Source organism: Chaetodon trifascialis, chromosome 13 (genome assembly GCF_039877785.1).
Source record: "Chaetodon trifascialis isolate fChaTrf1 chromosome 13, fChaTrf1.hap1, whole genome shotgun sequence".
Taxonomy (NCBI): domain Eukaryota; kingdom Metazoa; phylum Chordata; class Actinopteri; order Chaetodontiformes; family Chaetodontidae; genus Chaetodon; species Chaetodon trifascialis.
The window spans coordinates 20,841,721-20,868,708 of NC_092068.1; positions in this window are offsets into that span (position 1 = coordinate 20,841,721).

Consider the following 26,988-nt stretch of genomic DNA (forward strand, 5'->3'; position numbering starts at 1 on the left):
GTGCGCGCTCCCCTCCGCTCGAGCGGCAGATTAGACGCAGATTCTGCCGCTATTATGAATTCAAATACATCCTCCCGTGATTGAAGGGAACCATTACAATAAGCCACGGGCTGCTGCAGATAATGGCAGAAGGTATGCACAGCCTTCAGCCGCCGTGACAGGATATTGAACGGAGGTGAAAAGTTAACAAAATTATCAAATAGCCAAAGCCCGCGCTTCCTCGGATGTCACTGGGCTGAGAAATAAAATAATAATACAAGAAAAATATGAGAAAAAGCCACAGCAGCTGAGGCTCAATCACAGCTTGCTAAAAAGCAGAAGCATTGTACATAACGTTTAGGATTTATGCAGCTTGACATGTAGTGGTTATACGTGTTATAGCTCGCCAGATGCAAGGTAATGAATATTATACGGTGAAAGGGCCTCCTATTACAAACTAATTTCACATGTATGCTCGTAACCTCTTGTCATTGTGTTTTCATTTTAACGCAAATGTCGAAATTAAAAGGATGGCCTTGCAGCGGCGGTCTATTCTCTCCGCAGCAGACACAGAGGGGCAGCAGCAGCTCCCTAATCATCTCAACAGACTCCCTGCTTGTATTGTTCCTCAGTGGCATCATTTTGCCCAGCAATTGTCAGAATTATGCTTGCATGTTGTAGCCCGGGCTTCTTGGAGGGGAAAATTAGGAGCGCACGCTTCCTCCTCTGCGTCACTTTTGGGGTAACGGCGCAGGAGGCCACTGGCGACAAATATTTAGCCCTGCTCTGCTTTTTTTTTCTGCATTTGTGCGGGAGAATTACGCTGTAGTGATCTGCAGGTAAATGTTTTACCCTGTCATCTCACACGAGGTGAGGCTGTCTGTCTGTCTGTCTTTTTTTTTTTTTAAACAGTTTTTCCTCACAAGAACAGTAAGAAAATAGAGCCGCAGAATGAGGCTGCCTGTGTGGTTGCAGTAGATGTTTATGCAAATGTGCGTGCGTGCGTGTGCGTGCGCGCTTCATGGAGTCGTTCTGCGCGGAGAAATGATAGTCGCATTAACCCTTCAACTCTTATTTCATGGCTGCCTCGTTAAGAAGCTTGTGGATTTAATTACCAGCGGTGGAGGCTGGGAAGGTACAAGGCCCCGTGTCGCCGTGTAATTGGAAGCATTTCTCTCTACACCCAACTTAACATTTTCCACCCATCTCTAATTGTCGAGTACAATTCACACTCATTAATAAGGCGAATTATGTAATTTTCAAAACAGGACTTGGGTGTGGATGATTGGGGGTGCGGGGGGGTTGTTGAGCAATAGACTGATAATTCCTGCAGACTTGGAGCACCGCTCAGTACAAAACACGCTGCATGGCCCATGCTGCTGCACATGGGCAAAGCTATAATTAAAACCACATCCGTTTAAAAAGGCTCCTTTTGTGCATACATAGCATAACTGCTAGTAAAACTCTAAGTGGCCATACATACTATACTTTAGTTTGCCAAGCCAATTTCAAAACATCTATCTTTTAGACTTTATTGTGGGCTGTGCACACATGCACCAGCTAATCTGCGGCTGCATTTTAAGCTGTCAAATCACACCACGGAAACAATATGGATATCATCTGGATATCAGTGATCCTGTTGGAGAAGGATTGCTTTGCTGTAAATAGCAACGATTTGGTGCAAAGTGTCGCTTGCAACTAAAGATTGCCTTCATACCAGGAGACCTTTTTTCTTTACTGATAAACACAGCTGTGCCTCCACAATGATTATAACACATGTGCATCAACAATGCTTCAAATTCGGCTTGAATGGCAGCTTTCAGTGTTAAAACTGTGTGCTGAAAAGGAGATACTGTGCTGAAAATCAAGTGTATGTGGTAATTCTTCATTCTTGCTGCCGAATTCAAAGACAGGTGTATTTTGTAGCTAACTGTGGAGTGAATTTTTTACAAAAAATAAGAAAAGGAGCCGGTATTAGAAGTTCTTATAACAGAGAGAGTTGGAAGAATTTAGGAGTACTTTAAAAAAGGATTAGACTGGTACGAATATTTGACCTTTCTATGAATGGCCTTGGAAATTGGTTTGACTATTGTAATAGGCCAGATGCCTTCTCTGTGGCCACTGTATGGCTGTCCTCTTCATTAATTAACTCCACCCCTCGTGTCCTTATCAGTTCCCTTCTCTTTTTATTCCCTTCCCTGTTCTCTCTCCTCCCTGCCCTCCATGCTATAGGTATCACGGCTACGTGGCTTTTTCAGTTTGCTCACACAGTCATATCTTCTCTCTCTCTTGTTTTAATCACCAGTCAATAACCCCCGATGACTGTGTGAATGGCAACATTTAATGGGCCACACTTCATTTGCTCTTTTAAAATTGGCTTGTGTTAAAGGCAAACAACAATGACGTGCCCCGCCTGGAATAGAGAAATCACACACGCTGACAGTCGTGGCGAGGCGAGGGCCGAACGCTGCTGCAAATGAAGTCCTCAGCCACAAGACTCCATTAAAACGTCGCAATGTGATACCAATCTGCAACTTTATTATTGCCGGGGCCCACTTCCCCCACACCAGCACTGCTGCCACTGTAGACGCTGCAGTACTCCATTCTGCATTATCAGAAAACACAGTCATTAAAAAGCATTTGACCTTTTTGTAGCGAGTATCGAGAAATTACCTTTCCTGTTTGGTTCTCACCCCCCCCTTCCTTCCCACCTTGTTCGGCGAATAAATCACTTCACGGCAAATTGTAATGCAACTCCTCCTTTGCTCTGAGTGGCGTTAGGTTCGCTCTGCCTCGACAGCGCCTGAGGAGATACCGCCGTAATTAAATGTTACATCTGCCAATTGTTTCACAGGCACAATGAGGAGGAGGGGGGGGCGGCTGGAGAGCAGAGGAAGAGAGGACGGGGGATAGGAAGCGGTGGAGGAGACAAGTGGAGGTGAGACAATGCTCCAGGGTGGACTGTTTGAAGAGAAGATTGCAGAGGCCAGCCAAGGAAAAGGGAGGAAGAGAAGGGAGTAGACAGGTAATGGGAGGAGAGGAGAGATTGGAGCAAAGACAGACAGATAGAAAAAGCTCTTGGCCTCACATTGAGCATCTCGGTGTCATCGTCCTAGTCTGTATTGATCTGATATGTGTGTGTGTGTACGTATCTTGTGGGAGTGTGTGTGAACGAGACAGACAGATGAAGTGTTAGAAGTGTAACAGCGTATCCTAACACTTTGAAATCCTCTGCTCAGACAGCAGCTATCTCAGATATCTTGGCCTCGCTGCCTTTCATTGACTCCTGGAACCAATCGCCTTGCAGAGTGGAAAACAAAAATGCCCGTGGCTTGTGTGTGTGTGTGTGTGTGTGTGTGTGTGTGTGTGTGTGTGTGTGGGTGTGTGTGTGTGTGTTTGTGTGTGTGATAATGAATATTTATTGTCTCATGATGCATCTCATCATACACCTCAGCATCCACTGACACACATGAACATTTAGGCTGTATACCCACACCCACCTCACATGCATGCACATTCAGTGAGACAAACACACACTCACGCACACAGCTCCTCCCCATGTCTACAGAGCGAGCCTTTGTTTACCCCCGGTGAAATGAAAACTGCTACGGGAGTTGCTTGAGTTGTTACATATCACCCTGTGAGCAATTAGCAAACTGCACAGGGGGTGGAGGAAAAACATACACCATCCCACATGATGTGATGATCTATGTGTCTGATTTCTGGAAGGTGTATCTCTGATGGTGCATGTATGTTTGTGTGAGTATCGTATGTTTTTGTTTTTTTTTACTAGATTATTTGCCTTTGTAGACAAAAACAGTGGAGTTTCATAGATGGGAATTCAGGTAAATGCGTGCATTCTTCATTTGAAGGTTCGGTCATGAAAAACACATTTTGTCACTTAGCTTTAGTGCTATCGGTCCATGCAAACAGTTTTGTCTTTCTTTACTCTGGTTTTGAGATATCTGTCTCTGAGATTTCTGCCGTCAGCCCCACTACAATGGATTTTCAGGAAACTTGTATTGTGGTATTCGCAGCATTGAAAAATGGCATTTAAAAATTCTCTCTAAAAAAAACTCTCAACAGATTCATTGTCTCCGTCAGTTTTCATAAGGACTATTTCTTCAGTGCAAAGTGGCTCCGGTGAAAACAGTTCACAGTGAGGTCTGTGGATTATCGAGGACACTGATTCAGAGAGGAGATAATGAGTTTTTGAAACATGATTTTTAAACGTAATACAATTTCATTCAGCTGTTTTATTTGAGTGGAGGCAGAGAGCTCAAATCCTGACCAAATAAAACTCAAATTATCTCCATGGCTAGATGCGGCAGGATGAACGTGAGAGGATATGTTTTTGTGGACCTTTTAAAAGCATTGTATGGTGACAAATTGTAGACTGTAGGTATGCACCCAGAATTATTATTATTATTTTTTAAGATTTTCAGTCATTTTAGTCAGCTAACTATGCGTCTACTCCATGCCACCTATGATCAATAATTCCAGTAAATACTTCCAGTACATAGAGTAATATGTAAGTATTGTCTTGTATCCCCAGGCTGCTGTTACATTAAGCCGTGCCACCGTAGAAAATCAACAAGGGGATGAGGAATGGATAAATGGAGGGGTTATGTGGAATAAACCCTGCCTCATGTGCTGGAGGGTAGAGATGCATTTCCATAACAGCGATAAATTGGATTTAACGGCAAATCATAGACAACAATGGTTGAGGACGCTAAAGGCTGTCCCACCCTACAGCGAGGATCTGCGAAGACCCCCATGCGCGTTTGTGTGCCTTCCTGCCTAAACGGTCTCGTCTCGGTTAAGGTATGAAATCGCTCTGACCGTAAGCACCTTCTCTTTCCAGCCGTGACCTGTTATCCGTTTAGTTGAGGAGAGTCAGGGGAGCCCTTGTTTCTGCCTGCAGGCGGATGCCAGCACAAACTCAATCCAACCAAACCCCGCCAGGCGGACTTTGAGCTGCTGGAGCTCCTACCTGTTACACCTGCTGCTCAGGCCCACAGGTGCCACAGTGATGGAGGACGCTAGACCCCGGAAGAGCCAGTGGGACATGATCCAAACCAATTTGCTGGTTTGGTTAAGTACTTATGAAGCTGCAAATAAGCCGTTAATATGATTTCACCTGCAAGAGACAATAAGTTGTGAACTGCATCAAAACTATTTGCATTGTTATTCCATTATTTTTTTACTCAATTTAAGAAAAACCCAAAGACAGAAATTAACCCCAAATGTGCTTTATGATCTATCACACAAAAACATCTGAGTATTTTTTATCCGTACTCGTCGTTTAATTACCAGTGAACAAAGAAATGTTCCTCACCTTGTGACGTTTGAAGCGTTTCACGTAAAAAACAAACACAGATGAACAAAAAGGAGTCACAACACTCAGTCTGAACAGGATGGACCTAATTCTAAAAAGGAAAAGACACAGAGGGCGATGACACAAACACACACACACAAATGTGCACACCTCCCACTGACGGTGATAACAAACAGTGATTAGCATGTGAAAAACAACACAGACGGGGTGTAAGCAAGCAGATGCCTGTTCCCCTTATTAGCCATGTTGATTAGCCCACTGCCTTAATATCTTTGTTTGGTGGATGTGTGTCTCTCCCTCTCTTTCCTGTTCCCTCTCGCTCTCCCTCCACGACACACCCAAGGCCACCCTGTAAAATCCTAACTCATCCTAGAGCCAATTCCTGCCTCTTTTACCCAGAAAACAAATACACAATCAAACAACACTAAGCCAATTTCCTCCCTTGCTGAAGCTTATTCACAGAAACACTCTCTCTTTCTCACACACACACACACACACACACACACACACACACACACACACACACACACACACACACACACACACACACACACACACACACACACACCTCCTCTAATTTCCTGGGGCCGTGGTACTGGCAGGGAGTGTGTTGTAGCGCCAACAGAGCTCTGTGTTTGGGGTAATTGCTCTCGCTGCGTTAGTATGGAAATCTGCAAATGTGTGACAGGGCCAGATAGCTTCCTCCAATGTTGTTCTGATCCTGCCTCTAGGCCCGCAGCCAAACTATTTTATCTCTTAATGCATTAGAGTGATCTTCCAATTAGCCCACGCTCATAATACTCCCCCATTCCTGGTGGCTGCCTGCTCTGGGCTGCAGAGAGACGCGGAGGGAAGTGGCGCGTATGTAAGTGTGTGTGCAAGTGTGTGTGTCCGCGTAAATGTGTGTGTTCTGTTGCTTGATGGGATGGGGCGGTGGAGGAGGTGGAGGTGGGCGGGGTTGGTGACCAGGAAAAGTGAAGTGGAGAGGATGCGGCGTACGTGTGTGTAAGTGTGTACGTGCATGCAGGCGTAGGAGAGGGGCGGGTGGGTAGTAGGTGGTGGTGTGGCGATAGTTCTGCTTGAGAGGTGAAATGAGGTGCTTATTGTGCACGGCGTGGGGGTTGCGCCGTTAGTCCGGGGCTCCTGTTGTAAAGTTTGCTGATAAGGGGAACCCGGCCCTTGAGCATCCATTCTCCTCGGTGTATTAGCGCTCCCTTATCAGGGGCCCAGATAAAAACCGGCATGCCATTTGCCTTCGGTGGAATTAAGCCCTCCTCCTCCTCCTCCTCCTCCTCCTCCTCCACCACCACCTCTTCCTCTTCCACCCTCCTCCCCTCTCCTTCCCTTGTCTGCCTTGGCTAACCGGGCGGGCTGCGATTAACCTCGACACTGTCCAATATCCTCAGCAGACTCCCGCCCGCAGATTAGCCGCTATTAGTTATGACCAACTAAATTAACCACCGCTGCTTCCCTGAGAAAGAGAGAAGGAGGGAGTGGGAGATGGAGGGAGAGAGGTGGATGGAGGGAGATGGAATGAGCATGAAGAGGTCCATTTAGAAAAAGAGGGACAAACAGGGGGAGATGGAAAGAGGGAGAAAGAGAGAGGGATGGAAAGCAAGGCCAAGTGCTCTGAGCGGTGTGTGTGTGTGTGTGTGTGTGTGTGTGTGTGTGTGTGTGTGTGTGTGCGCGTGTGCGTGTGTGTGTACTCTGAAGTGGCTCATTCTGTATCGCACTCTCTGGGACGTACATGTTGCAAGCCATACACACACTGTGGTAGCGCTGATATCCTAACACTTAGATGACGTATCCACATGGCACACCAACAGCGGCATTGCCAGGAAATATTCTGAAATCAGAAAGAACCGCAGCGTTTGAAAAATCCATCATTATTTTTTTAATATTCACCAAAGCAAATACAAATTTCTGCCATAAATGTACGTACATGCACATTCTGTCACACGCCGCAGCTAAAACATTGCTCATCACCACACTAGAGTAATTTTGTGCATACTATGCAATTTCATTTATTTGCTTAATGTCATTTCACTTGACTCCATCTCAAATTATAGAAAATCTAACCATTGTCTCAGTGGACCGAGGCAATCATCATGATAACTTTGCCTTTGAGTAAAGCGCTCTCCTTTTCAGCAGTGTCAGTGCCGCTGAAAAGACCGTCAAGTGAAAATAAACACAATTTTCTAGCACTGCTAACTGTCACAAACACTCTCTGGCTGACAGCCTCTCTTTGGTTTATGAGCCACAGGGTTTATGACAGTAAACAATCTCAAATTGATGGCGTTTCTGGGTTCTTTTTTTTTTTTTTTTTTAATTGCATGCAGCACCTTGTTGGAAAACATCCGGGGAATTCAAACAATGGACTAATTGAATGAAAACAACACAGACACGTGGAATACAATTGAAATCCTAAAATAAATTTGATTTAAAGCACATTTTAATTATTATATAAAAAAAAAAAAATTAAAAAAGGACAAAAAATGCATTACTTTCATATGAACTGAAAACAGTTATTTTCAGGACTTGTGTCTAATGAATGATCTGCATTCAAAGTGCATTTACATTATAAAAGTCTGTGTCAAACCTGTTAATTGTTTTGGATTTATTTGACTTTTTCATCACAAATTGTTGGTAATTAAAGAAAAGTACAACACTGTTTTTGAGCTTCTGTAAATATATAAAATTATGTTGTACATGAAAGATGACCTAAATCAGCAGTTGGTTTTGCTCCGGGTTTCGGCCGGTCCTCAGAGCAGCCTGCCTTCTCTTGACAGAGGGTCACAGGGAACAATGTGACTGGCACAATGCACAGGGCCTTGCCTCAGTGTGTGTGTGTGTTTCTGTTGACTTGGGAGATAAACATGGTGGCTGGGGGCCATGGAGCACACACTCACTGCCTCTGTTTGCATGAGTTGAACCCCTCTCTCTCTCACACACGCACATGCACATCCCAAAGACACACACTCACAGTGTCACACCACACCCTGCTAAGCCTGCGCTAACAGTATTAAGCCATCACATCTGGGCTGTATTGACAGGAGATGCGACAGGGCAAAGCGCAGCCACCTGCACGCGGCTGCTGCGCCCGAGGCGATCGTCTCTGCTCTCCACTGTGTTTGTATCTCCCCCCCCCCCCCCCCCACACACACACACTGCCTTTTCTCCCTCTCACAATCTGCAGATATGATATTGGTATTCATACGGCCCTGAAAAGACATGCACAGACATAGGTGCACAGACAACTTCACAGACCCCAAAAATCAATACTCAGCAGGTTTATTCGTTCAAGGAGCTAACTGCTGTATTAATTAGAGATTTTTTTTTCAGTGTTTGCATTTCCACATCAAGAATTCACCTGTGACTGTTTTTCATTTGGACTCGGGCTGCTTTGCCTGAGGTTAGATTTACCACACATTAAAAAATATGATGAGACAGGTGTATTTTTTTAACGTGAGCAAGACTCAGAAACAAAACAAAATAATATGGTTTCCCAAAGAAGCAAATATTTCTTGTATGAATTGTGTCAAATGCTCCAAAAGAAGCAAAGTGAAATAACATTTCAAAATGCTGAATTCTCTAACGATAACTCATTTTTTTCTACAAAGAGCTAAGGACAATCTCTCCATAGCATGCCCTTTATTGTCACTTTGCAAAATACTTGCGGTACTTTGAAATGCAGCCCACCAACAACACAACCTAAAAGCTGCAGTGTTACAGTGTGACGTGTTATAAACAAACATGTCACTCTTGTATTACAGCAAAACTGGGACAGCATGTGACAGCGCTGTACACATGCTCTCCTTGTATTTGACGTTGGCGGTGCCGTGGTGTGTCTGGTTCACAAGATTGCTCAGTGACAGTGTGCCTTCCCAAACCAGTCTTCTCCTTTCCTTTTGTACTCGGCTGTCACTCAGAAGCCTTGAGTATTGGATAACACCATTGAAAACGGTCGCTGTAATTTTAATGGGGAACCAGTGGGCTTCAAAGGACAAGAGAACATGGCACGGTTGTTGCCCTCCACCGTGTTAAACTACAACAGGAGAGTAAAGCCGGTAGCCCCCCGCTCCCTCTCCCACTGCCACCCTTGTCCACAATGGAAAAACCTGTTTATCTCTGCGTACAATTAAGAGTGTGAAATTCGAACATGCCGAATTAACTAAGAAACCCCGCTTTTGTTACAAAGGAAACAAAGCCTCAGGAGAGAGGAGAGAGAGAGAGAGAGAGAGAGAGAGAGAGAGAGAGAGAGAGAGAGAGAGAGAGAGAGAGAGAGAGAGAGAGAGAGCAGGGACAGAGGAAAAAAGGATTTCTCAGTCATGAGAGAGAAAGACAGCATGGCTCACTGATATCCAGAATAATCACATTTCCCTCAAATAAATCAGACCGGTTGGCATGTGGTGCAAACACACACACACACACACACACACACACACACACACACACACACACACACACACACACACACACACACACTGTAATGCATCTGCAGACACAAACACACGCACAGGTTTAAAGCCATCCACAGGAGAGTGTTACATTTTCTATGACTTTGCATACTGACTTTTTATTTTCACCATCCTGTTCAAAAATAGGCTGCAACCTAACACACATACGCACACACACACACACACACACACACACACACACACACACACACACACACACACACCCTGAAGCTATATGACAATGTGCCAACCCCACCCTGTGTGCTTGTTCATTCACCCACTGTTTTGGCCCGCTAGCAGGCCCCTGGCATCGCGAGCCAGCCAGACCACCCTGACCGCCCTCCTCACACCATCCCTCCATCTTCTCCCGAGCCAGCAGTCCAACCAGTCAGGCTCAATGTGGCTTTACTTACTGCCATAACGACACCACACACTGCCCCACTTCCACCTTAAGAGAATGAGTAATCAACAAACCGGGAGCCATTTGCCGACTGTCAGTCAAATCCAGCTATCAGTCCTCCACCCGTCACCAAGCCCTCCTTTCCTTCCTTCCTCTCCTCTAATACCAATTTAAATCGTTCAACGTGCCTTTCCTCCCGCTGCCATTATTCAAAAAGATCATAATAGTTTTCCCTGTGCCCAAAGCACAAAAATCAATTATTTCCCCACAAAGACTTGAAAGTACTTAGCGCGGGCCTGCGAGGGGAAAAGCTGTGGGTTATATCAAATTGAAACTGCACTCATTACACAGGCACACAATTAGTTACCTCTGGTCTGCCTGCCGCTCTTTAATTTCCGAAACGGCATATCTGTATTATAACAGAAACAAGCATGCAAATGCTATTGTTGGGGATTTAGAGAAATCAATAGGACGGCTGGCGAGAGGCGTTTGGTGGCGCTGTCACTCAAAATCTGCTGCCGGCGACTGATAAAGGTCTGAATTCAAATTAGCGCCAAAGCCGGCCAGTGACATCAGAAGTGACATCCGAAATAAAAGGGACGGCTTCATGATATATGTAATTATTCTCCTCGCATTTGCGCTACATTTTTTTCTTCACTCTCCCTCCTCTCTCCTCCCCTCCCTCATTCTCTCTTTTTCCTCATTGTGTGTACTTGTGTAACTGTGTTTTGCATAAAGGGATTAGGAGTGCCTTAATGAGAAACTGTAATTGTTTTTTCAGCCTGGCTCTATGGATATGTTCACGTGTGTGTGTGTGTGTGTGTGTGTGTGTGTGTGTGTGTGTGTGTGTGTGTGTGTGTGTGTGTGTGTGTGTGTGTGTGTGTGTGTGTGTGTGTGTGTGGATATTTGTGCAAGAGACAGACTGAAAATATGTCTTGAATGAATGTGCCTTGTTTAATGCAAAATGAATACAGTATTGAAATAATGTTGTTTTTTTTTTTTTTCCTCTTCCATATCAGAGGACTATTGGTGTGAAAGCCAGGAAGGTCTGGGAGAAAACTATGTTATGAAATACATTTCCGCACAATAATGAGCCAAGAGCTGATACTGAACAATGGAAACATAACCAGCCTCGGCTTCAGTTTTTCTCAGATACTAAATTATTGACATCTTTTCATTTTCAGTGTTACCAAACTTTTCTGTTTTGCAGAAATCCTGATAAGGTATAATAGCTCCCTGCACAAGCTGAGCAAATACACGAATGTACTGTAGCAACATGTTTAACAATGGATCTTATACACTGGGAACCATTTATCAGTGCTGTTTCCATTCGTCAGTGATGATGAGCTGAAATGCTGAACTGAAGTCTCTTTAAAGTACAAACTACATTTCAAATTTTGTAAAAACTGTAAGAGGTGACTGAAATACTTTTCACAAATTCCATTTAAAGTATTCATTTCTTAAACAGCATATTTTAATACATTAAGTACATACTGTGTCTAAATATTTATCTATGCCTATATTCAGTAAACATGACTTTATTTGGCCCAGAGTTCGTTAAGAATAAAGCACCAGCAGATAGATGATGGCGCTTTTTGTATTTTATTGTAATTTACATAAGATTCTTCAGGGATTTCCTACATTTCCCAGAATGCCTTTTAGCAATCCACTCAGAGAACAACAGTGCAACATCTGTCAGACTTGAGTAGAGAGTGGAGAGAAAGTAGTGTTTCAGTATAATATTTGCTCGACATGGGCAGAATTTTCTTCTCAGCTTTGGAGGAGACGTCCACTGGGAACTCTTCAAGCCACTGCAATTATAATCTTTAACAACAGGAGAGTGATGTTCTTAACAGAGTACTATTCATGTTAATACACTGCTGCACCAGTATGTGTAACCCTTTGGGACTTAACGTGACATCCTGACCTGAACAGTTTATTGAGTTTATTAAAGGTCATGTTCGCTGTGATGAGGTCACATAAGGCAATGGATTCAGATTTGAGACAGATTAATATGTTAGATAATAAAATACATTAATAGATTCATATTATAAAACATTTCATTTACTTTGTAAGGACCTACAGACATCCTACCTTCAAATTCCTCCCTATTTACTATATATTGCTCTATATTTCCCCTCTGCCTTTTTATTTGAGCATCTGAATTCTGGTTGTTGGGTATAGACACTGTATAATGACTACTAACAATCGCACTGTGCAAAGCTTTGCTGCAAAAATGACACTGTGTGACATTACTACTGTCAGTGATGATGATTTTAAAATGTCCAAGTTTTCAGTTCACTGCTCGAATGAGTGAATGAGTGAACAAGGGAGTGATATCAGACATCGCTTCCAAATAAATGTCCTTTAGCTGCTGCTAACTGTCCGCATTGCTGACTTAAGTTGACCTGTAGCACCCTGAAAGTGAGATTTGCAGCATGACTGCCAGAGAAATGTTAAATGTCTAAATTATTAAGTTCATATAAGCAGCAAGTAAATATGAAGCAGCCAGTGATCACCAGTGAAATTGTCTGCTTATATTAGTATAAGGTAAAGTTCTTGCCCTCCACTGCAAAGACTTGGGATTTGATTCCCGCCAGCGGGGCCAGCAATGGAGTGAGAAGGGCCACAGTGCAGAGGAATGGGCCACACTAAACTGGGGAGTAAACGTTGCCTTCATACGTGAAGGTGAGATTATCATGAGCACTAGATAGAGTTAATTGAGGAAGACAGGTCATTTAAATGATGAAGTTACTGATCAAGTGGGTCAGAATTCAGTTTGTTTCATTCGCCTGTGATACCGGAAAGATGTTGATTGTGATGTTACTTTTCACGCTGCAGTTGGTACAAATATCGCATCTGATCCGAGAGTCTGAAGAGGCACTACAGTCATGTCGCTGATGATGTTGAAGGCGGGGTGCGTCTATATTTAACCACCTGTTTTGGTGAGTGGGACACCAACTGACCCCTTCTCCTCACTGTGAAGGCCCGGCACTGCATATGTGTGTGTCTAAAGGAAGCGTTATGGCAGATGTTTTCGGGTATGAGGGTTTTTGACCGGTCAAGCATTTAACATCACGTTCCTACCTTTCAACCCTTCACTATTTCTGCATTCCAGCTCCTCTCCTCTCCTCTCCTCTCCTCTCCTCTCCTCTCCTCTCCTCTCCTCTCCTCTCCTCTCCTCTCCTCTCTGCCCTTCCACCCCTCTCTCCATACTGTGATGCTCACTTTGGAAGAGCGGAGCGATCAGCCATATTTCTGCCTTGTCCCGGAAACAAAGCCCTCTGCTCTGAGCTGGGCCAGAATGAAGTGGGGCAAAGTATGCAGGGGAGGGGAGAATGTGCCCTTTGTTGCCCCCCAGCCCCATTCTCTCTATCTCTCCATATCCTACCTCCCCCCGTACCCCCACCCCTGCTAGCTCACCAGCACTGAAGGGAATGGCAAGGGAGGGAAGGAGGAGGGTGGCTGGTTCATTCAGCATCGGTTAAACGTTTTCACAGCGGCACAATGCCGGGGCGGAGTAGGCAGGTGCAAGCCAGGGAGAGGGAGGAATGGAGGGAGAGGCAGAGGGAGAGAGAGGGAGAGAGAGAGAGACCGAGAGAGAGAGAGAGAGGAAGAGAACAACAGGTTGACCTAACAGACCGTAATCATGTAGCACCATTAACCTCCAGAGACCCCCCACTCTCTGTCTTTCTTGCTTTCTCACTCTTTCTTTCTCTTTCCCTCGCTCCCTCGCCAGTGTACACAAGCTTACTGCCCCGGCACTTGTAAGACCAACCAAGAACACACACACACACACACACACACACACACACACACACACACACACACACACACACACACACACACACGCACACACACACACACACACACACTCAAACAAGCACAGAGACGACAGAGCATACAGGCAGAATGCATACACACACACACACTCACACCTCAGTGGCACATTTGCACTCATTTCACATAGATGGCTAGTCAAGTGCGAGTAAAACACACATACACGCGCGCACACACACACCAACAACAGAGCGGGCATATAATACGTCAAATCACACATGCTAAGATAAGCACTCATGTCATAATATGGACACACTCAAGCACGCACACACACTGGCTTTCTCCTGGCCCAACCAAGTGTGTGATGATCAGTAGGAAGGCTGCAAGAGAGGAGGGAGTGTGTGTGTGTGTGTGTGTGTCTGGGTGTCAATGCATATATGTGTGTGTCATTCATTTGCTGCCAAGGAGCAAATCGTACTCACTAAAGGCCTGTTAGAGTTTAGAAGGTGTGTGCGTGCATGTGTGTATGACAGGAGGTGGATGTGTGCAAGGCTACAGTGTGTGTTCAGTGTGTCCTGTCCTTTTTTGTTGTTTTTTCAAACCTAAGCAACTTCTAGAGATTTCACTCCCTGACCTTGCCACAACAAAAATGCATTTTTTTCTTTGTGTGCACAGTTTGATAGCCTAATTGATTTTTTTTTCAAACAGACAATAGATAGAAATAGTTTCTAGTATGAAGAAAAATGGTTCATAGAATTGATGCAGTGATTTTTGAACGAAAACATCTTGAAACATCTATTCTTCTTTGAGTTCTTCTACAATATTCCAGCTATTTATATTTCAGCGTTTTGGCATGATCCTTGGCAATTTTGACAATGGGAATGTGTCATGGGTGATATCAAAGAAACAAAAATCTGAGGTGTTGTGAAGTTACATGTGATATATCAAGTCATTTCTGATGAGTTTCAGTGTTGAGACTTCAGTGCTTTATGCCAGCGAAGTCAAAGTCTTGACCACAAAGAGAGCGATGGGTCATAAAGGAAGTCATGAGGGCTCGTGCATGGGTGTAGTATTAATGTAAAAATTTAATCCTGAATGAGACTTTCGAGGTCATTGTCTCATGGTGTGCAAATTCCTCTTTAGAAATAAAGTTGGAAGTCTCTATCTGGTCACTAGAGAGGACAAAGAGTCCCCCTTTTGGTGGTGTTCAAAGATAACTGCGACTTCAGTGTTTTCATGAGAAACCAGCAGTCACAGGAAGGGCTGTCTGATTTTTATTTTATGCTGTTTTGAAAGTGTTTTTAAGCAGCTGATTGTAAAATGACTGATACAAACACAGGCAGAGATGTGGGCCTCTCTACAAAAGGCAAACATAACCTCATTACTTAAATGCTCTCTATGTCTTTTGCTCTCATAAAGGCCCTGAACATCGCGCGGAACCCCCAAGGTCTCTCTGTGAGAGCTGTTTGGTCTTCTTTTACCAGATCTCCTCTGAAACACCTTGAGTTTGTTGGTTTAGTTGACAGAGAGCAGCGTGTTGTCAAGATGAAATGTTCTATAACACTAACGAACTGTAATAACTGTTTCTAATTAACAGCATTATAAAACCTTAAGGTGGCAGGGAAAACCAGATTGGTCTGAAGGACTGTGAGCCCTGTTACCTCTCCTCTCCTGCAACATTTGAAAATTCCTCCTCTCTTTCACGGTGCACTATCCCTCCGCCTTTTTCACAGTAACCTCACTCCTCTGCACCTCTTCATTCCCAAAACACACCTATCCTTCCTCCTATCCGTCTCCCATAAGTGATCGATGACCCTGCGAACATGAATCTTCCATTAAAGCTGGAGCAGCGAGGTCAGGATACACTTCCGATTTTGTCGTCAATTGCTTCCTCTTTCCTTATTTTTATGCCCTCCTTGTGTTCTTCGCGCATTAGCCCCCCTCTTCTTCCTCTCTCCTCCTTTCTATCTCTCCATCCATCTCCTCCTCCCTTCTAACTGTATTCAGGTTGATGACAATGTTCTACCGTTCTGGGTTGGAGGGTTTCAAAATGCACAGTGTAATAGAATATGATAAACTACATTGCACAGAGAAACGCAGAGTATGTACAGACATTGTACTCTTCCATGCACATGAATACACACTTAGCCAACTGCAGACACGTCACACACATGCATGTATGCAGACAGAAGTAGGCCTGCTAGTGCAGTACCATTAAGCAAAGCAAACAGTGGCTGGAGTCCCATGTGTCCGCCTTGCTAATTTTGAAATGCCATGTGATATTAACGTAGGCAAATCAGGTCACATTTAGCTCAACTCTGGTTTGACAACTGCACAATACGCTTGGGCTTCTTTATCTCTAAAACTGCACTACCTACAATCCTGCTCCCTCATTGTCTTCATCGCTGGCCTCGCCATTCCCAAGAGAACATAAAGTGATGACAGAGCCCGCGCTCTGGGGACTGTTTATTTAATCTAGGATTCAATAATACACGGTTGGACCACGAGCAGTGGATGTAAGCAACCCATTAACTGGCATGTAAAACCAGCTACCAGCAAGAAGCCACTATAGCCTTAAAAGAATTCACTGGTTCCAGTTACTGCACTTGTGCACTGTTGTCAAGGAGACTGACCACTGTGGAAGAAATAATCACGCCTGCAGTATTCATCCCACATTAGCCATGTTTTAAATTTCTGCATTTCAAGCTTCATTGTTTTATTGTTGATATCAAAACCTGAACAATTTGCAGGCACTTAAGTCTTCTCAGCTTTACGAACTGGCCTGAAATCCGTGAGACGCCAGATGCTGCGTCAATGTGTCCATACGTTCTATCTGCACTGACTTCAACCACCATCACACCTACCACATTCCTAAAAGCCAACTCTCTTTATCATGCAGACTAATATGAGAAATTCACTGGATACTTCTGATGCTTAGAGAATGCATCAGAATGAGTTCATAATGAAAACTGCATACATACTTTTTTTTATGAATTTCTTTCATTTTTACAGTGAAACTGGAAAGCTCCTATTGATAAACCATTAGAGATATTGTTATTGTGGACATCTAAACTGCTCCAAAATATTCTCAAAAAATGCCTGGCTAACACATCCTCATACCTAAATGACTGAACAGGACTATTGCCAATGACTCCCAAAACATCATTAGCAGTTCTCAAAATGACATATATCACTGGAAGGTACGAGCGATAGGCAAACCGCAATTTTAGGCAGCTAACGTTGTGAAATGGTTGCAGTTTGGTTTGGTTTAGGTACCGAAACTACTTGGCTAGCTTTCGGAAAAGATCATGGTAAATGTAAATTCAAATAAGTCAGTGTTAAGATTTCAGTTTCACATGGGAGAGTCCTGTGTTTATCCGACCCATCCAACCACCCCACCGCCTCCAAATGCGGACGTTCTTCCCTTGATTACTACGTCACCTGACTTTGCCCCTGTCATAATTAGTGCAACCACAAGAGGTCGCAGACCAACAATAAACGAAAATACAGGTCGTAATAACCTGGTGGCATAGACAACCTTTAAGTCCTCATAATTCAAACATTAATGGTCTATTAAAACCATCTATTACTTATCTTCACTATTCAGTGAGTTTTCTTTCAGGATTGAGACAATCCTTCACCTCTGACTTTGCTCAAACATGTATGGGCAGCTAAAACAACCAAAACAACCACATCTCCACAGGTGAAAATGTACTTTAATTGTCCCAGTTGAGCAGGAATTCCCCTGTTCCTCAACCTCATGAAATACAATGACTTGTTCCTGTTACTCCTCCAAAGTGGGGAGTTTTAGTTTTGGATAGGCAGTTAGAGGATTAGCTGGGTGCTCCCAAACATTCCTGTGTAATTAGACACCACCACTGTCAGTCATGCAGAAGCAAAATGCTGATTGGCTGAGTGTCAAATAAATGGCTGCCTTTGGGAATGTCCCTGGTGGAGTGTCAGTAGTTAGTCCTTGAGCCCTTGAGTTCACTCACCTCGTTCACTTTATTCAAAGTCATTGGAAGAAAAAAGAGCCGGGGGTGACTGAATGTTTGAGTGTTTTGAATGTAAGAGAGACAGGCAGAAGTAAAGAGGACAAGGACAATCAAGGAAAACCCTCTAAAAATAGTTCGGAGGCATTGTGTTGGATAAAAAAAGGGAAACATTTGCATCATCTAAATCTGACAGATGGGTGGAAGTGAGCGTTAAATAGGGAGAAGCAAAAACAAAAGCAAACCTTGCAAGAAGAGAGAGTGAAACAGATAGGGGACAGAGCAGATACAGCAATGAGCCAACACAGAAGCTAAGAGAGAAGACAGTGAGGCGGAAACAGAGTAAAAAAAAAAGACCGAAAGGCAGACCCAGGCCGAGGGAGGGGTGGAGTGCGAGGACGCAGGGGGAGCTAAATGTGGATCGTCTGATCTGGATCATAGAGTCAGCACTGATGAATGATAGATGAGAGGAGCATTACCACCCCTCTGCAAATGATGGCGAGGAAAGGAGGCAGGCAGAAAAAAAGCACAACAACAACAACAACAGTCACGCTCCCTCCTGGAACCCCATGTCCCGCAGCTGACCCAAACATAACTGGGACGTCTCTCTCCTCATATTTCGGCTTCTATCTCTTTCAGTTTCCTTCTGTCCTTGCAAGACAAATGACGGTTTATCATTTGTTCATATGGCTAAAACAAAGTTGTGTTTACCTGATGAGGATCCGGCCAATGGAATTATGATATTTTTTTTTTTTAGGAATTTAGGCAAAAGTAACAGGAAGAACCTTCTTCTAACCCAATGACAATCTTTTCTTAACCTCGACCAGATCACTTCTGCGCCCTACCACAACCAGTTCCAGATTAGACAACAGTCATATGATTTTTGCAATGCAACCATTGCAATCATTTCCAATGGGAAACAGTACCCACCTACCAAGACACCACTACAAAGTACACAACTTGAGTCAAAGTATAGATGCTTGTGGTCAGCACAGGGACATTGCTTCTGGAGGGAGATTGTACTTTTGACTTTTTAAATGAGATTTTTTAATGCTGTGGATACCACATAAAAACAAAGTTGATTTGTTTTTGTAATTTGGCTCTCTCATCAAAGCTACCTCGCTCACACCTCGACCTGCATGCACAACATCAACAGACAAAAAGAAATACATGCCAATACAAGTTTGGGTGCCCAACAAGCAGCTTTCACGAGACCACATTCTGACAGTGACCCAGGCAGTTGTTTGGTAGGCAGGCTAATAGTTAAGAAGCTGAAACCTCATTCAGAAGGAGGATTTGTGAAGGAATGCCTTGTTGCCTCTGCAGAACTGCTACCACCAGACAGAGTAGAATTGTGCAACAATCCTTCAGGCATTTGTTGAGAGGTTTCAGGACATGACAGGTAAACAAAAGGAACTGAACATATTGCCGGAACCAGCTGATGTGCCTGACAACCTACAACACAAAATCATTGAGCTGCAAAGCAACACGAGCTCAAAGCTGCGACAACCTCCCTCTGCTTGAGTTCTATAAACTGCATGTAGGTCCTGAGGATTTTCCCATTCTGAGGAGACATGTACTGAAGTTTGCATCTCTTTTGAGTACAACCTACTACTGAGCAGGAGAAGGTTCAACTCGTGCAAAGACTGTTCCACTCAAACTTGACTGACCCAAATCTGGAAAACCAGCTGCAGCTAGTGTCATCACTACCACCTGATATCAGACGCATTGCCAAAGAAAAGTAGTTCCAGCTATTGCATGGGAAGTAAGTGTGATACACGTGTTCAGTAATTTAGCATGGCCCTCGGGGGATGTTGTGAAAATTGAAATGGCCCTTGAAAAAGGCCTTTGGAAAAAGTGCTGCAATAAAGCATTTGAAAACACAGTCGAGAACAATCCACATCTGTTATGAAGCACAAAATAGTCTCATTTCCTTCATGTTTCTGCCTCTCTGACCTACATTCTTACATTCTCTTTCATCAATCTTCTGACATAATTCCTCAGTTTTGTATTTCCTCCATCCTTGTGTTTCTTTTATTCTTCTCACAATGTACTCTTACGCTCACATTCTTATTTAGTCATTTGGTAGATGCTTTTATCCAAAGCGACTGACATATGAGAATTTTACACATTCAAATCGTCTTCTCTTATATTTAGCTTATTTTTTTGCGATTCTCCTATTTTATGTTCTTTAAACGATTTTATACCATGGTCTGGGTGAATACTCGAGTCTGACTGGCTGCAGGATGTCCGTTAAAAAGTGTTGTAGGACAGTGGTTTTCAAAGTGGGGGCCACCAGGGAGCGCTAGGGCAGCCTCAGAAAATTTAAGAAAGTTAAGAAAGTTAAGAAAAAAAAGCAAAACTTGTTAGTTAATAATATTCTTATGCTAAACAAATGTAATAATTATTGAATAGTGAATAAAAGTAAGAAAATCATTCTAAAAGTTGATCTTTCTCTACATATTTTGTAGCATTGTCAGTGGGTTTGCAAAGGGGGTCCCCGGCCAGAAGCTAATGCTGTATGGGGGACCATGGCATGGAAAAGTTTGGGAACCCCTGTTGTAGGACACCTATTAAAAAAGTTCTGGTCAAGTAGCCTGATTGTTCTAAATTATTGAGCTGGCTCAAACGCTAGTTGGTAACCGTGGCAACAGAAACTCAGAACATACGTTAACATACGTTATTTCACAGTTTATTTATCACAACTGCAAGACAGTAGACAACATGAGTGATTTTACAGTTTCCTTTAACCTATTTGGTGAATTTGATCATTTTGAAGACCGGGATGCAGCAGAAGAGAAAGAGAGAAGAGAATATAAGAAGAAGGAGTGCGACACAAAGAGGTGACTGGAGGAACTGAGCAATTCAGAGGATGACAAGGACACACACAAGCGGTAAGAGGTGCACTTGCCCTCTGAAATGATACTTTGTATCATAACATAACGTTAAGCAATCATTTCACTTCCCTCCACTGATTAGGCCTAATATAACAGCTGCGGCCGACCGAGCTGCAGGTTCTGTGGCCAGAGCCGGTTACCTTGGCAACGCGTCACAACAAGAGATATTAAATAGTCCACTCAGTCACTTCTTGTGAAAAACGTTTAACAGTAAAAAACAACATTAACGTGTTAATAATTGATTTAATATTTATTTCTTAAGTGTAAGTAAGTGACCATGGTATAAGTGGGATAATGCCCTTCGAGGTGTCCATTATCAGAAATGAATGGACGACGCGGAGGCCTGAACCGTCCGATGCTTCGTCGGGCATTATCAATTACATATTTCAGACATTCACACTGCAGTCACATTGAAAGTGGCCTACATATGAGTGAGTGATGGTGAAACAGAGAAAGAGAATGAGCAAAACTGATTGAGCTTCCTCTTATTTTTAACATTGCAAGGTTGCTTCAGATAGGCATGCACAAAAACACACCGTGCTCCAGCACCAAGGTGGTGTAAGGCCAAGAGAGGACAACACAAAGCCCTATTCACTGATAGCCTGCACACAATAACATTCATTTTCCACCCCTTGGCAAAATATTATCAATTCTTAAAAAGATTGTGGACCTCCACTTCTATCTATTAACAGCTGGAAAGGCAGGTATGCACCTCTCACAGTGAGGAAAAGATGACATTCCTATGGTGACATCAAAGTGCTTGGAAGCAACACTTCACAGTAATAATGCCACATCATCTAATGAAAGGAATAGTTACCCGTTGTATTTTCAGCAGTCACTGCTGTTCTCTGCAGTCCTTTCTGCATGAACACACTGTAACTTCCCAACCTTGAAACCCGTAGATCTTACAATGCTTCGTTAATCTTTTAAACAAGGAGGTCTTCGGAGGTGCTACCTAAGTCTACGTTGGCAGAGATGGAATTATTTTGAAAGTCTTTGTAAGGTAGTCATGAAGTTTCCAGCATCCAAAGCACCAACGCTAACTCTGCTGACAGTTTAGTTTCTTTTACATCTTTTAAATCTGTGCAACATTTTTTCATATTGCTAGCTTTGAGTTTTAATGGCAGTATTGTGACTTTAAGCATGACTTTAAAACACATATCATTGAGTTGTAGGTATTTTATATTGTGGATAAATCCTGAAAACTCAACAAAATAAGACACAAAACATACCTGTGTTAAATCCTCCACTTTCCTGTTCACATTTCACTCAAACTTTAAAGCTGTGGTGTCTTTTCACTTACTTTTCTGTGCTCCTTTGCTAAAACTTTGAATTCCAGCTAAAATATTTTCTCAGGCCTTGTTTACCTGCACGAAGCCAGCAAAGCTGCACTCAACCATGATTTATCAAAGGAATTTGACCTTGCTGCCTCTCTTTAGCAGCCAAAAAAGTACACTGGGTTCCTAAAAGCGATTCAGTATTGAACATTAGGACCAGCCTTATCGTGATATTACAGAGAAAATAACAGGGAACCATCCAGCACTGACCTACAGCACCAAAAGCAACTAGATCACTGGTGATTTGAAGCTGAATAAGTTGAATTCAAGTGATGAATTAATTTTCCACTGCTCCTCCCTCGAAACCCAGCCTGCTTTGCCTACGGGCGAGTTTCCTGCTCCGCTCGTTCAACTGAAGAAAAGCTTAAACTCCCCCTCAGGTGAGGGGGAGACACACACGCACACACACACACACACACACAGAGAGAGAGAGAGAGAGAGAGAGAGAGAGAGAGAGAGAGAGAGAGAGAGAGAGAGAGAGAGAGAGAGACAACTAGACTCACCTGCAGAGCAGCAGTGAAGCTTCAGAAACCCGTGTTAAGTTAGCTTAACATTAGCAGTGCTAATGAGGAACCAAATGGTGAAGTGCTGTGAAGTGTGTCATAAAGTGTGTGTGTCTCTAAATTGTGTTGACACTGTGTAGATAAGGCCTCAGATAAGGCAAGCTAACAGATTAGCAACTGCAGGCTAAACAGCTAATTTATCTACATTAGAGATATGGAGCAAAACAAATTCTACTAATGTAGGACATTTCCTTTTCAAGGAGAACATCATAAATATTTTTCATTAAAGGATTTTGAACGGCCACATGCTCACCAGTCTGACTTCAGTGAGATTATCCTTAACCTAAAGCTGAATAACAATCTTATTTGAAGTATTTTCAGCGTTTTCAATTTGACGGGCAGGTCCGCTTTCCACACTTAATTCACTGTCAGTTAAGTTTGCCATTTAGAAACATCTTTTCCCAACATGTAGCCAACTGGTCAAGAGCAACCACATGATGCTGTTTCCTGAGGAAGAAAGGTATGCTCTTTTCCTTTCTATAATATTCATCATAAAGTGGTCCTTCAAGAGGATTCAGGGGATTCGGTCAAGTGGATTCATTGAAGGTCAACAACATTTTTTTGTTCATTATTAAATATTATATCATAATCAAGCAATCAATTTAATGCCAGTGCTTCTGTAGCATTTATGAAATCCCTTTTTGAAAATTGCAATGTGGTACTTGACTCAAGACCTCCATATGAAGTACATGCAAGCCAAACAGCAAATATGTGTTACCTCTGACATACAAGAGGTTTTTTTTTTTATTACAGCTGTACAATAAACAATAAATTGCTTCAGCTGAGCAGTGAAAGAAAGATATCTTTTTTTTTGTATCTTAAAAGCCTCTAATGAAAAACGAATAAGGAATCATGCTGCTGAATGATGTTTCAGCAGCCTGTAAGGTTAAAGATAATGTAATCAATGTCATCATTAATGTTACGATTCACAAAAAAAACACATATTTTACTTACCCCCAGAGGTGTTCGGCAGTGCTGATTGTTGCAGTTTGCAGAGTTGTTGAGATGCCATCATCTGTAATTTATATGTCCACCACAATACAATGGCGGTGAATGGAGTCTTCTGCTTACAGTGGTTACGCAGGTTAATCCTTGCCTAGCGTGCAAACTACTGAACTGATCACATTGTATTTGGTGTTTCTCTTTTTTTAAACATTATAACACAACACCTTTTTCTTAGTTTATAGCGCTTCCACTAAAATCTATTGAAGGGATCTTGTCTCAGTGATGTAAAAAGTCTAACACTACGGTGAAAAGAAATGTTGAAATGCACTAGAATGACGGCAGTGTTATTGCAATAATGGTCATGGTCAGCATTCACCGATCCCTCCAACATAACTGCACTTTGTACACTGTGCAACAGCTCCGGCTCAATGCGGAAAGTATAAATTCAGATAATATGCACATCTAAAATATAGTAGTTGAATGGAAGAAAATATCCATAATAACTTCAAAAAAAATTCCTGGCCTTTATCACTGAACCCAATCAACTGACATTATTTTTCAGTGTGACATTTACAGTGAAAGGCAGGCGCAGACTGAGGCTGTCAGTGTTGTCTTCAGCTTCCCATGCTTGAATAGAAAAATGCAGTAAATGTGTTAGACAAGTTAAAATAAAAGAGAGGTAAAAGAGGCATGTGTGGAAGCCAAACATAAAGATGGATCACAACAAAAAGAAAATTTGACAGAAAAGTTAATTTCAACTTCTGCATCTAAGGAGGAATTTATTCTGACCCATTGATATGGGGTCCAAAGATCAGTCACCAACAGTCAGGTTTGACAGAGTTTGAAGGGATGGTGTATCTTCTTAGGGCTTCCTATGCAAAATTGAACAACCAGAGTTTAAATCAGGGAAGATGCTAATGGCTTACCTGCTCAGGTATAATGAAATACAGATTTGAAATAAAACCATGTAAATGCATGCAGGTAAAGAATTGAAAAGTTTCATGAAACCTTCAAATTATGAACAACTTTTAGCAGATTCTGGATTGATTTTCCATTTGAAGATGAATATCTGGTCGGCTGCACCTGACATTCTCATCCAGTGCGATAATTACAGTGGAGAGCAATAGACGGGTAGCGAGAGAAAAGATCACTGATTGAATAACAGAGGAAAGATGAGGATGAGTCATGAGATGCTGATTATTAGAACAGTGGCTAAGATGTTAGACTTACAAAAGGTCATTAAGATATGGCAGCACTGAGATATCACAGATGAGAGCGGTGAAATACTCAGAGTAATGTGCAGACAGCAGAAAGGAAAGTGAGGTGTGTGTATAATGGTGTACGTGTGCCCACGCCCCGCCTTGCGTCTTCATACTTTCCCTTTTCTCTTCCTTCCTCACCTTCTCTTTCCCTTTTCCCTCCCTTGCTTTTATTCTGTCACTCTCTCCCCTAAATCTCCCTATGAAATCTACTCTTGCCACGGGTAATTACAATGAACAACTTCATATGGCTGCTCCGCCTGCTGCCAAGATAAGGCGGGGTTGCACAGCTCGCACAAACACACACACACACACACGCGCACGCACACACACACCACCATCCCCTATCTTATCTCCATCGTCACAGAACAACCGCCTTCTGCCCAATTCTGCCCTAATCTTCAGCGTAAACAATACTGATATTTCACCACCGTCCACAGTGAAAGGAGGAGGGAGGAGGAGCAGAGGAGGAGGACAGAGGGGAGGAAGGGGAAGGAGAAGAGGACTAAGGCATCACAGATGGAGGAGAGATGGAGGGTGCGAGAGTGATAAAATCACTCTTTAACAAAAACTCACCTCCCTCTTGCCTGATTCAGCCTCGGTCTGGCCAGTGTGTCTTTATGTGTGTGTTCATTTATTCTTACGATATCCAAATCATAGCAGGAATTTGTATGAAATTATGAAGGCTGTTAAAAAGATGTATTTTCACTGTTGGAGCTCTTGCTACCAATAGCCTTGGAAATATTATTAGCGGTCATTTATGAATGTTCTTTACACTGATGCCATTTTGGAGCATGGATTTCACTCAAACTCAAACTGTGAGGCGAAGTGCACATTTACTGTTCGCAAAACTACTTAGATGTCATTTTTACATTGATCTTAACATTATAAAAAGACTTTCAGTTCATTGTCAAGTTCACAAGTGCTGTAATTCAACCTCCTTAAAATTGGGCTTCAGGTGATAGTTCAGTTATGATGTTGTTGGCAGGAACTCGGCTTTGTTAACCAAGGTTGAAGTTGATTTGTTTAAAGAAGAGATCTGGTTTATTCAACTCCAACCGTCATTCCTAGCTGTAATGATGACATGATACTCACCAAGTAAATTTCTGAGAGTGGGGGGAGCGACACCAGAGCTGGAGCAGGCAATTGAACTAGGCTCAACAGCTTCTGTGAACATCAAGATGAGGCAAAACATGAGATTTTCCAAACCATAACCAAGTGGTTTTTGTGCCTGACCCTAACCAGACCTTAACCCCAACGTTGACACAACTCAGAATGGAAAACTGAAACAGAAAGAAGCTAAGGAGACAAAAGACTGACAGGCTGGGCAAGAGTGAATCTTGGACTGGTTTACTGGGAGGCTGCTGAAACCAGTTCCATTGCCCTCAGTGTAAAGATCAACAATCCCTTGGTGCTCTAGTAGCCACAGCCAAAGAAAACCACAGCAAAGAGCACAGTGAGCAGCAGTTAACGGTCACTCTGGTGATCTGCTGCCCCCTGTTTGTTTGGAGGAACCTTTGACAGGTTGGCAGTTCTTAAACAATATACCCTTTTTTACTGTACTGGTATTACTGTGCTTGTATATGCACTGACTGAACAAATCCTGGCAAACACCTACATCAGTTTTGATTGACACCCCACTCAACGTGCTTCAACAGAGGCTCCTGTTGTGAAAACAGTATTGTTTGCTTTTAGTGACCTGAGTCTATACCTCAATGTAAAACAGCCTGGATTCTGCAAAGTGTCTTGGCATTTAAATAGTTTTAGCTGACCTGCAAGTCCGTGGGACTGAAGCGATCTGAATGCTGAGGCTTTTAAGAGGATGCCAGGCTCTACCGCGGAGCAGCACACACTGACAACAAACCAAGGTTTATGTATATATTTAGATTTATAATTCAGCTCCTGCACTCAGCCGGTTTTCTTCCCTGAAGCCACAACCAAAGGAACACACACATGAGCTGCATGACCTTTCAGCAGAAGACTGAGAGAGAAAAAAGGCACCAGTATCAAGGAAATTAAAGAAAACCTCTGTAATGTCTAA